At 40.0% G+C, this 12,446-nt stretch overlaps 1 long non-coding RNA gene across 1 annotated transcript in view; it reads right to left on the reverse strand.

Moving 5' to 3' along the window:
• LOC309848787 overlaps positions 1 to 12,446 on the reverse strand; it is a 230,280-nt gene that overhangs the window by 182,858 nt on the left and 34,976 nt on the right. The window lies entirely within an intron of this gene.

The raw sequence follows: 12,446 nt of genomic DNA on the forward strand, positions 1-12,446 counted from the left end.
AAGCATTGAAGGTAGATGTTAAATATTTTTCTCCTGAAAAATTTCCTCCTGGAAAATTGACCCGTCACATCTTTTTCAACAATTTTGAGATCTGAATGAGAGAAAGAAATACAAAAAAAAACAGTCTGTTTGGACCAAGAATTTTTAAGGCATCTGAACGTCTGAAGGAGCTAGCAATCTGATCACACTTGTAGAGCAGATGGGAGCAAGGGAAGCTCAGAGTAAATTCAAAACCCAGATCCTATTTATAACTGATCTCTTCCCAGCCTTTTGGCCAGAATCACTTATATATGATTAGTGATTAATACCCATTGATTCTTCTGTTGACATATGAGAGATATGCAATAAGATCATCTTACAGTTGTCAGGAGCAAGGAGAGGGGGAAACGGAGAGCCAAGTCAAGTGTATTCTTTAAGGAGTTATATTAGAAAGCTAAAAATGCTTGATTACAGCCATCAGTAAGATGAGCTGTCATGGGGATGCCTCAGGGGCTCAGTTGGTTAAGTGTCTGCCTTTGGCTCCGGTCATGATCCCAGAGTCCTGGGATCAAGCCCCACCAAGCAGGGAACCTGTTTTTCCCTCCGCCTAATGCTCCCTCGGCTTATTCTCTCTCTGACAAGTAAATAAAGTTTTTTTTTTTTAAGATTTTATTTATTTTATTTATTTGTGAGAGACAGAGAGTGAGAGAGAACACACAAAGCGGGGAGGGACAGAGAGAGAACATACTCTCCACTGAGCAGGGAGCCCAATGCAGAGCTCAATTCCAAGACTCTGAGATCATGACCTCAGCCACTTAACCAATTAAGCCACCCAGACACCCCAATAAATAAAGTCTTAAAAAAAAAAAAAAAGATGACCTCACATTGTGAGACAATCCTCAGAATCTCAAATTTGTTTAAATGACAGATATTGCTGTGATATCCCCAGGTGGCCTGAAGACAGGCAACAAATGTTAAATATGGTAGCTTTCACCGAACAATTTAATGACTAGATAAATAAATACAACTCTTGAATTCAAAAAGGCAATCTTACGTTTGGATAGCTGACACTATTCTGTTAACCCCCTCCAGACTGGTCTCTCTGTCTGGAGCCTCGTCTCCTCAATGCCCATGTTGAGTACCAGGGCTAAAATGACACATCTTCTCCTGGCACCACACACCGCAAATAACGTCTGTGTTCTCAGCTATACTGACATTTCGGTCATGGCAGGGTCAGTGTTACTCATCTTTAGGGCTCTGAAGTTTATGCTTGGCTATACGGGGGGTTCAGAAGTGTTTGACAAATGAACAAAACCCAGAAAGACCTGGTTATAATGCAATACTACAGAATGCTAGTAGGTGGCGCCATGTTTTCTTCTTGAGCTGAAGGAAAAAAATCTCCAGATACTTGAGGAGAGAAACTCAAGAGCACAGGAGTATTTAGACTCCAGAAGCAGCCTTACTCATTGGTACAGTCACACGGGTACCTGGGAAAAGATACACCTGTACAGGTGTATTATCCAAAGGGCCCCTATGAGAACCTAGCTGTTAATAAAAATTCCCTTCTGGGAAGTCCCTCTGCAAATTGTTAAGAGGCAGAATTTAATTTATGCCATTATGTTGGATCGATGACTCTTTCCATGGTTAATTTTAGAAACGTGAACATGTCCTTTATAAAAAGTTGTGTCTAAATTGCCACCTAATGAAATTACAAGAAAACTATGCACAGACCTAAAGTAATCTGAGTATGAAAATTCCTTACATTTAGAAGTAAGAAAAGTTATAACTGTCTAACCTGAGGAACCTAAGGGGAATGATTCTGAAGCATCTGCAAATACATGAAAGTTCTAAAATTTGCCTTTGGTGCCAAGGAGATATCTATCTACACTGATATGTAAATTCTCTATATTTCCTGGAAAAATCTAAAGCCTGGATAATTAATGAATTACTCAACTCATATGTACCCAGGGATTAAGTGTTATGTGAACCAGTTTTTAAATCCTTTCAGGAAGGAGGGAATTCTAAATGTTTAAAAAATTGTTGGAGGGCTTAGTAGCCAGGGAACAATTCAATTTAACAAACATTTATTCAACACCCCCTACCAGGCACAGGGTTAGTTTTTAAGTAACCTCTGTAAAATATAATTAGTTTTATTTTTTAGCTGTAAAAACACTTGTGCAGCATTGGAATATTAAAAATTGAAAATGAGAGTTCCCATAATACAGCACTGCGGTGTACTTTAATCTGAATTTCTTCCCTAGAGACTTTTTTTTTAAATTTTTTATGATTTTATTTATTTATTTGACAGAGAGAGAGATCACAAATGGGCAGAGAGACAGACAGAGAGAGAGAGATGAGGAGAAGCAGGCTCCCTGCTGAGCAGAGAACCCAATGCGGGACTCGATCCCAGGCCCCTGGGATCATGACCTGAGCCGAAGGCAGAGGCTTAACCCACTGAGCCACCCAGGCGCCCCTTCCCTAGAGACTTTTTAAAACCTGTATTTTGGGGATGCCTGGTTGGCTCAGTTAGTTAAGCATCTGTCTTCAGCTCGGGTCATGATCCCCGGCCCCCATGAGGCTCTTTGCTCAGCGGGGAGCCTGCTTCTCCCTCTGCCTACCATCCCCCTGCTTGGTCGCTGTGTCTCTCTCCCTCTCTAACAAGCAAATAATTTTTTTTTAAATCTTTAAAAATAAAAAAAGATTAAAAAAATAAAACCGGTATTTTCAAACTTCACCACATACAACTTTTTTTCCACCCAGCATTTTAACAAAATTATTTCACATGTTACTAAAAAAAGCTTTCTAAACAAAATTTTTATTGTCACATAAGAATATACAGAATTTTAAGGCTTTGCTACCTGTTGTCAAATGGATCTACAGAAAGATTGCATCAATTCCCATTCCCATTAAAAAAATATTAAACTGCTCACCTCTATGCCTCTTCCTACTAGATATTAAGATTCCTTTAAATGCTTGCCAAAATGATTTGCAAGGCTTGTTATCTTGGAGTTTTTCCCCATTTTCAATCTTAGAAGAGAGTTAACATTTTTTGTACGCTTAATTACAGCCTCACTCATTTTATACATTTCCTATTCAATTTCTAAACTTAGTTTTCAATTGACATGAAAATTAAATATGAAAAAGGAATCTTTTCTCATTGATATGTTAGAACTCTTGGTATTTAAGGGCATTAATTCTTTATTTTTCTCATGTGCTGAAATTTTTTAGTTTTTCAATGTATAGAAGCTTTTGATTACTATACAGCCAATTATTTTCTTTATGGTTTCTACTCTGGTATTATGCTTAGGAAAGTATTCCCCATTGTAATGCTATATTCAACTATATTTTCTTCTAGTTTAATATTATTTCTTTTAAGATCTTTAATACATCTGAAATTTATTTGGCACAAGGAATGAGGGGGTATCTATTTTTATTTTCTTATCAAATGCTTATCCACTTAACTTAACCCATTTATTAAATAGTCAACCCCAAAGGGGCGTGTGGGTGGCTCAGTTGTTTAAGTGTGGGACTCCTGAGTTTGGCTCAGGTCATGACCTCAGAGTGGTGGGATGATACCCATTCACTCTATCATACTTTTTTCTATTACATTCCTAATCATTTTTGTTGTTGTTGGTAATGACACAAGTTTGACATAACATAACATAATGACATAAGTTTCTTCTGTATTTTCTTTTTTTTTTTTAAGATTTATTTTATTTATTGTATCTATTTTATTTTATTTATTGTATCAAGAGAGCACAAGCTGGAAGGCAGAGGGAGAGAACATCTCAAGCAGGCTGGATCTCATGACCCCTAGATCAAGACCTGAGTGGAAACCAAAGGTTGGGACTCTCAACCAAATGTACCATCCAGGTGCCCCTCCTCTATATTTTCGAACTCTTTAGCATAGACCCCAAGAAATGGGAGAATTTTAAGATCATAGACATTGAAAAACTCTTGCCAAATTGCTGAAAATTTTCACACCACAATTAAAATATTTAAAAGTACCTATTTCATACCACTCTGAATTATTCAGTATTATTTTTGTAAATCGATAATTAATTTAAAGGAAATGGTATATCCCTGATTTTAGTTTACATTTTTTACTACTTGTGAAGATGAACATTTTCCTATAAGTTTCATCTGTTTTGCAGTCTTATGCATAAAAGACATTACCATGGGTATGGATTATACTTGTGAACAAAAACTCCATTGGCTGAGCCAAACAGAGTTCACCTAGTCTAGCAATGAACTAAATGGAGGTGAATCTGGTTACAGAAATAGTTGGGGTACTACTGGCATTTGCTGGGTAGGTACCAGGGGAGCTAGAAGTCTCACAAATCATAGGACAGTCCTACATAAGAATAAATGTCATACTGATCATTGTTATGAGTAGAAAATTTATTTATAATTTTCTAGGTCTAGAACCTAATTCTATTTTACATACACAATTTTGCATCATTTTGATATACACTGAAATTCCTAGGCATGCAACTTTAATATAAATCAAGACAAAATGGTACTCTGATTTGTTTGGGTATTAACAACAGTTATTCAACCATTTGAAAAGTATGTCATTAATTGGCAACATATTTATGTTATTGACGTTACCAGGAAAATACATCATTATCAGTTTTTGTAGCTGCACAATGATTCTAAGAACAGAGCAAAATCCGACTATTACATATAAAAATACATGTCAGTTTATAACAAGTTACGTACTTTTTATTTATCCTATGTATGAAAACTTAAATATTTTAATGCTATTATTATTGATGTATAAGTAGGTTATATCATCTAAATGTTCAATTTCAAGATAGTAAAGAAAGCATTGCAAAACACTGGCATACGGGGCTCCTGGGTGGCTCAATCAGTTAAGCATCTGCCTTTGGCTCAGGTCATGATCCTAGGGTCCTGGGATTGAGTCCCGCATTGGGCTCCCTGCTCAGTAGAGAGCCTGCTTCTACCTCTCCCTCTCCCCGATGCTCTGCCTATTTGGACTCTTTCTCTGTGTCAAATAGATAAGTAAATCTTTCAAAACAAAACAAACAAAAAAAACCACTGGCATAAAAAGTGGGTCTTGACTTGTTAAAATAAAACACCCAAAAGGCCCAAATTTATGTCAAGAAATCAAAAAACTGGTCAGTATTAGAAAACATTTTAAGGTAATTCACCATACTAATGATCTAAAGAGAAAAGTCATAGGATTATCTTGATAAACATTGAAAACGTTTTTGATAAAATTAAAAGATGAGAAAACAGAAGTGGGCGAATACTTCCTTAACATGCTCTATACTACCATGTCACTTTATTTTCTGGGCCCGTGTCACCTATTTTCTGACACCTGGGCTGGATCCCAGAGGGATGACCCCTCCCAGGGTTAGCTAATTCCTAGAGATAGACTACAACTCCTCTAAGAGACCACTTCCTTTACTGGGCTCTCACATTCCAGACCACTATCTACCTGCCCTAATTACCCCAGAGCCAATTAAGAGATAACTAGGGATAGGCCCTAAGCCCAAGGGCCTGCTGAAATTATTCAAGCTAGCTATTGTAAGCCTACTTACCTTGCCTCACCCTTCCTTTCCCCGGAAACCATAGTAAAGGTTCCTGACTACATTCTCCTCTCCTCCCTCCACCTCCAGGCTGACCATGGTGTTTCCCCTTGTGGTCCCCCAGGGTGTGGCATGTCCCTTCTTTGGGGGCTCTGGGTATAACAAGTTATCTTTTTAATGAAAGTCATCTCCTGATCTGTTGGCCTTGCCATACTTAAATAATAACAAAACACATATTTTAGAAAACAAGACAAAATATATAAAATTCAGCCCTAAAGCCGGCTTCTTTTTTAATGGAGAAAAACTCAGGAGCTATTCCCCTTAAAGCAGAAACAAGGCAAGAAACCCATTATCTCCACCACTATTTAACATCCTTCTGGGGATCCTAGTCAGTACAATTTGACCAAAGAGAACAAAGGCATAAAGAAAAAAAATTGAAAATAAAACAACCTCTAATAGCAGATGACAGAATATCTAGCATATCTAGAAAGTTGTGCTAGAAAACCAATAATAAAGCAATTCAAACAATAAAAATTTCATAAGATAACAGGATATAAAATTAATATGCAAAAATCAATAGCATTGACTTCCAGTTTCTGGTGTGACACGCAAAGAGCTTGGAACTCATCACTCCCAACCTCACAAGACGGGGGTGGGGGGTGCGGGAAGCTGAACCAACTGAACATCAACACTGTTTTCAGATCCATTAAAGAACTGAAATCACAGGGCATCCTGACTCTCTGGAAACTGGAAAGACACAGGCGGACAGAAAATCACAGTGTATGGGAAGCAGAAGCCGCACCTGGAGCCTGGTAGGAACACCTGAGGGTAAATGACTAATTTCTAGAGGCTAACTTGCGAGATAAAAACTCCTGAAAGCCCAATCTTGGAGGCACCCCACACTTCCCTGAGTTTTACCTCCAGGAGTCCCGCCAGGTCCTGAGAGAGAAGGGGAAAGGTAATCAATCGCTTTGAAATAAGCCCAGAGCGCTCTGTTCTCCTTAACAATGGCCTGTCCTCAAAAGAAAATATTTTACCAGAGCCTAACCCCTGTAGGTTTCACCAGAGCCTAACAGACCTGGGGGGAGGGAAATACCCACTCCAGCCCCTTCCTCCCCTAAGTGGTGTAGGAGTATGGAGCAGGTGGCTGAGAAGCACTTGAGAACGTCATGACCAGGGCTCCCTAAAGGACTGAGACCTAATGAAAAGACTAGATAACATTTCTCCTCCTCCCATGCTTTACCACCACAACAGGAGGGCTTCTGCAGATTACAGGATAGAACTGCAAACTTTAGACCCTATTTAAAAATAGGTCTCTAGGGAAACCCAAAGACAACAAAAGGAGAAAACAAAGACATAAGAAGACATTTTCAGCCTTGGAAATCCCAGCTACGACAAAGGGTAAACACAGCCTAACTCCTGGCAAGATTAACATGAAAACTCATGTTCAAAGGCTATTTACCGGGGCGCCTGGGTGGCTCAGTGGGTTAAGCCGCTGCCTTCGGCTCAGGTCATGATCTCAGGGTCCTGGGATCGAGTCCCGCATCGGGCTCTCTGCTCAGCAGGGAGCCTGCTTCCTTCTCTCTCTCTCTCTCTGCCTGCCTCTCAGTGTACTTGTAATTTCTCTCTGTCAAATAAATATATAAAATCTTAAAAAAAAAAAAACACACAAAGGCTATTTACCTGGTGTCTCTCTTTCAACTAAAAATTGCAAAGCGTGCCAAAGGCAAAAAATATAGTCTGAAAAGACGAAACAAGCATCAGAACCAGACTCAGATATAGCAGAGAATTTGGGCTTATCAGACCAGGAATTTAAAATAACTATGATTAATATGCTAAGCGTTCTAATGGACCAAGTAGGCAATGTGCAAGAACAGATGGGTATTGTAAACAGAGTGGTGGACATTCTAAGAAAGAATGGAAAGGAAATGTTAGAAATCAAATACACACAACGTAAGTGAAGAATGCATTTGATAAGCTTTTTAGTAGACTGGAAGTGGCCAAGGAAAGACGTGGTGAGCTAGAAGATAAAAAAGAATGTGGATGATCTCTATGATCTCTATGACTCCATATGGAATGACTTCCAGGAAATTAAAAAAAAAAAAAAAAGTAGAATAAGACAAGAGATAGTATGCTATCTTTTGTGTCAGAAAGAAGGGGCAATGAGAAAATACACATAATCTGCTTATCGTTACAAGAAAAAACACAGAATCAGAAAACCATGAAGCTGGTTATTAAGAGGTAGGAGATAATGGTGTGGAAGGGATATGGGAGAGAACGACAATTCTCTTAATATTTTGTATAGTTTTGACTGTTGAGAGCATGTTAATAGTCTAAATCTTAAAATGAAATTAAAGCAATATGAATTTATTATTCAAAAATAAAATTAAATCGAGGCATCCGGGTGGCTCAGTGGGTTAAGCCTCTGCCTTTGGCTCAGGTCATGATCTCAGGCTCCTGGGACTGAGTTCTGCATTGGGCTTCCTGCTCAGTGGGGAGCCTGCTTCTCCCTCTCATGCTCCCCCTGCTGTGCTCTCTCTCTGTGTCATATAAAAAAAAATAAAATCTTTAAAAAAAAAAAAAGAGGGAGCAGAAGAATGGGTGAGCCTGGTGGTGGGTATTAAGGAGGGCACATTTTGCATGGAGCACTGGGTGTGGTGCATAAACAATGAATTTTGGAACATTGAAAAAAAATTAAATTAAATTTTTAAAAATATCCTGCTCCTTGTCAAAATTTCCCTCTGGGTTTGGCATCCAAGGATAATTCTTTTGAAATTTATATGTATTTACTTTTAATTGGGGTAAAATACATATAACAAATTTACATCTTACTCGGTTTTAAGTGTATAGTTCAGTGGCATTAAGTACATTCATTTTCTACTTTTTGATCATTAACCCCTCAGAGAGTCAGCCCCAAGAAAACCAGGCTAGCCCCCTGTTTTGTACTCCCACAACCTCTCGTAACAAAATGTATTTACATTTTCAGGTCCTATTATTGCAGTAGAAGCATCAGTATAATGCTTCTCCCTCTCATGCTCCCCCTGCTGTGCTCTCTCTCTGTGTCATATAAAAAAAAAATAAAATCTTTAAAAAAAAAAAAAAAAAAAGAGGGAGCAGAAGAATGGGTGAGCCATAACTAAACCCTTTTTTTACATTTTTATCTCCCCTGTCCAGGCTAGAACCAAGTTACTCTCTCTGTACAAGTTTCTCAGGAAAAGGAAATTTATCTTAAAGTGAAAGACCAAAAAAAGGCAAATTTCCCATTTACAAGGAACTTCTAAACGTTTCCAACTTTCTCCTTTAGTGAGGTTTATTATTCTCCTTACGTCTTTTTTGAATTTATGCTATCCACCAGTAAATAACATAACTGTCTGTGGGGCACCTGGGTGGCTCAGTGGGTTAAAGCCTCTGCCTTTGGCTCAGGTCATGATCCCAGGTCCTGGGATCGAGCCCCACATCGAGCCCCAGAGCCCCACCATCACCTCTCTGCTCAGCAGGGAGCCTGCTTCTCTTCCTCTCTGCCTGCCTCTCTGCCTACTTATGATCTCTATCAAATAAATAAATAAATAATCTTTAATAAAAAATAATAACATAACTACCTGAGAATTTTACATTTTAAATTTGGAAAATTCTTTTCCAAAGCCTGACTACCCTGCTTAACAACAGCCTATTAAACTTCCCAATTTGGTGCTAAGATAATCTGTTTATTCATCTATTCAGTAAAAATGCACTAAGCATTCACCCTGAACAAGCCATTGTTTGAGGGGTTATAAGATGAGGCACGGCTCCTGTGCTCCACGAGTTCTAATACAGCAGAGCAGTGAACTACAATAACTGACCCCTGATCCTTCCCATAAGCCTTCCCTTCCCATTCATCTGGGGGTGGACACATGACCCACACCTGGACAAGCAGACCCTTCCATCCTATTGAGCCTGAATGGTACAGGAATGAACAGGTCACCAAAGCTGGCTGGTCATGTTTCCTGCCAGGGCTCTTCTGCTGGAGGACAACGGGAACCTCTAGCACTTGCATCACAAGCTATAATGACAGCATTGGGCTAACTGAGAACCATTTTCCTTCTAAAGAGGAAACCAGTAAGCACTAGATAATAATCAAGTTAACTCACACAAAAAAGTAAAATTCAAGGTAGAGACTGTAAGAACCCTGATACGCTTGAGTGTCTGAGGTTTTGGACGTTATATAAGCTTAAAAATTCCAGGGGCGCCTGGGTGGCTCAGTGGGTTAAGCCGCTGCCTTCGGCTCAGGTCATGATCTCAGAGTCCTGGGATCGAGTCCCGCATCGGGCTCTCTGCTCAGCAGAGAGCCTGCTTCCCTCTCTCTCTCTCTGCCTGCCTCTCCATCTACTTGTGATTTCTCTCTGTCAAATAAACAAATGGAATCTTTAAAAAAAAAAAAAAAAAAAAAGAAATTATTAAAAAAAAAAAAAAATTCCATCTTCGTTAAACTACATGGAGAATCTGCCACTTGCAGAGGCAGGGTTTCCAACCCATACCGCAAGCTAACAGTAATGAGTATCATCACGACTGACAAGAATAAAACAAGTTTCTACAAAAAATAAGTTAGGGGAGTTCTCCTTCATTAGGGAAGATCAAGAAAAAAGTGGCGTTTGAGCTTATTCTTAAGGAATGGGTTAAATCTTTTTTTTTTTTAATATTTTACTTATTTATTTGACAGAGATCACAAGTAGGCAGAGAGGCAGGCAAAGAGAGAGGGGGAAGCAGGCTCCTTGCCAAGCAGTGAGCCCGATGCAGGGCTCAATCCCAGGACCCTGAGATCATGGCCTGAGCCAAAGGCAGAGGCTTTAACCCACTGAGCCTCCCAGGTGCCCAGGAATGGGTTAAATCTTGGTAAGTAGAAATGGATAAAGGAATATTCCAGATGAAAGGAACAAAGAGGAAGTAGTCTGAAATTGTCCAGATTGGCAAGAGTGTATCCATAGCAGTGTAGTGTGGGAGCTAAGATTAAAAAAGTAAGTTTGGGCTACATTTTGTGTCTGCCTCATGCTAGCAACAGATTCTATCAGCCAGGAATGCCTCAGGGCACTCACCTAGGCCTGCACAACTTGTAAGGAGCCCACAGACACTTCCCCAATCCAGAGCTAGTGTTGTGGCTGGACTGGCCCTTGCGGGTTTTATTTGATTGCAAGATGTGCCTCAGCAACAATCAGCAGAGAACTTTGGAAAAAACAAGGTTTATTCTTGGAAGGTGAACCACAAGCCCAAGCCTACACAGTGAGATCACAGGTGGTGGGGGGAGCGAGCTCACGTGGACCTGGGTTCTCCTTCTACTGAGGTCAACAGTGGGATGCCTCAAATTTTGCAGGCTCACTCTTTATTTGTGAATTTAAACCATAAGAGTGGAAATTAAGGCTGGGGTGGGGCAGGATCATGCAAATCGTCCATTATCTGGGTCACCCAGGGCTTTCTGAAAGGGGAACTTCATGGGTTGGGAGGCCTGGCTCTTTATCCAGTTGTGTAGTGTGCAATGTGTTTATTCCCAATGATGTCTTAGAAATAGATGCCTTGGCAATCAGAAACGTAATGTCAGCATTTATATTCCAATTTAAAAAGTCCAAATTGTCAGGCAGCACACTACAGAGGACCTTAAATTCCAAGAGGACATCCAAGTAGTGTTGTCCAGCTGGACACAGAAAATGTTACACTGTAGCTCAGGAGAGTGATCAGGGCTGGAGACTACATTGGGTCATCTGCAGAAAACCTGCAGCTCAAGCCCTCAGGAGACTGAACCACTCATAATAATGGTAGCTACTGTGTAAGGAGCACTTATTCAGGTCAGGCATGATGCTAAATTATGTTCATTGGTTTGTTTTACTTAATGCACAGAAAAAAAAAATCCTATAAAGTTAGACAGTATTTTTTAACCCCATTTTACAGTTGTTGTTGTTTTTAAGATTTATCTATTTATTTGAGAGCGAAAGAGCATGAGTGGTTGGAGGGACAGAGGGAGAAAATCTTCAAGCAGACTCCCCACTTAGCGTAGAGCCCAACGTGGACCTTGATCTCATGACCCTGATATCAGGACCTGAGCCAAAGCCAAGAGTCAGACACTCAACTGACTGAGCCACCCAGGTGCTCTTTAAGCCTATTTCAGAGTTCAAATTTAAAATAAGGTTTACAGACTTAGCCTGTTCAAGGTGACCAATCCAAAGACCCAAAACTAGTTAGCGGCAGAGCCAGGGTCTGTCTTCACTTCAGGGCACAAACTCTTTTTTTTGCGGGGGTAGGGGTACAAACTCTTAACCAGCAGGTTATACTGAGCTCCTCAGTGGAAGAAGGGGGGCGATAAAGAATGTTGGAAAATATCTAGCAGAAGCAAGGTTTTGTCTCCCTCTGGGTAGACCAGATGCATAGATGCCATCTGAAGAGGGGAGAGTCTGGCAAGGGTTTATCTGACATAGCTCCATTCCTTACAATATCCATCTATATCACGTACTCCTCTCCAATAACAACTGTGCCTTAGTCTCGGGTATCTTTTTCATGATGTCTCAATCTATCTTTCATTTTTTTTTTAATTTTAATAAAGATTTCTATTTATTTATTTGACAGAGAGAGAGCACAAGCAGGGGGAGAGGGAGAGATAGAAGCAGGCTCCCCACTGAGCAGGGAGCCTGACTTGTGGCTTGATCCCAGAACCCTGGAATCATGACCTGAGCCAAAGACAGATGCTTAACCATCTGAGCCACCCAGATCCCCCTCAATCTATCTTTTTTTTTTAAGATTTTATTTATTTATTTGCAGAGAGAGATGACAAGCAGGCAGAGAGGCAGGCAGAGAGAGAGATTGGAAGAAGCAAGCTCCCTGCTGAGCAGAGAGCCCGATGCGGGGCTCGATCCCAGGACCCTGAGATCACGACCTGAGCCGAAGGCAGAG

Source organism: Mustela nivalis, assembly GCF_964662115.1.
Source record: "Mustela nivalis genome assembly, chromosome: 15".
NCBI classification, from domain to species: Eukaryota; Metazoa; Chordata; class Mammalia; order Carnivora; family Mustelidae; genus Mustela; species Mustela nivalis.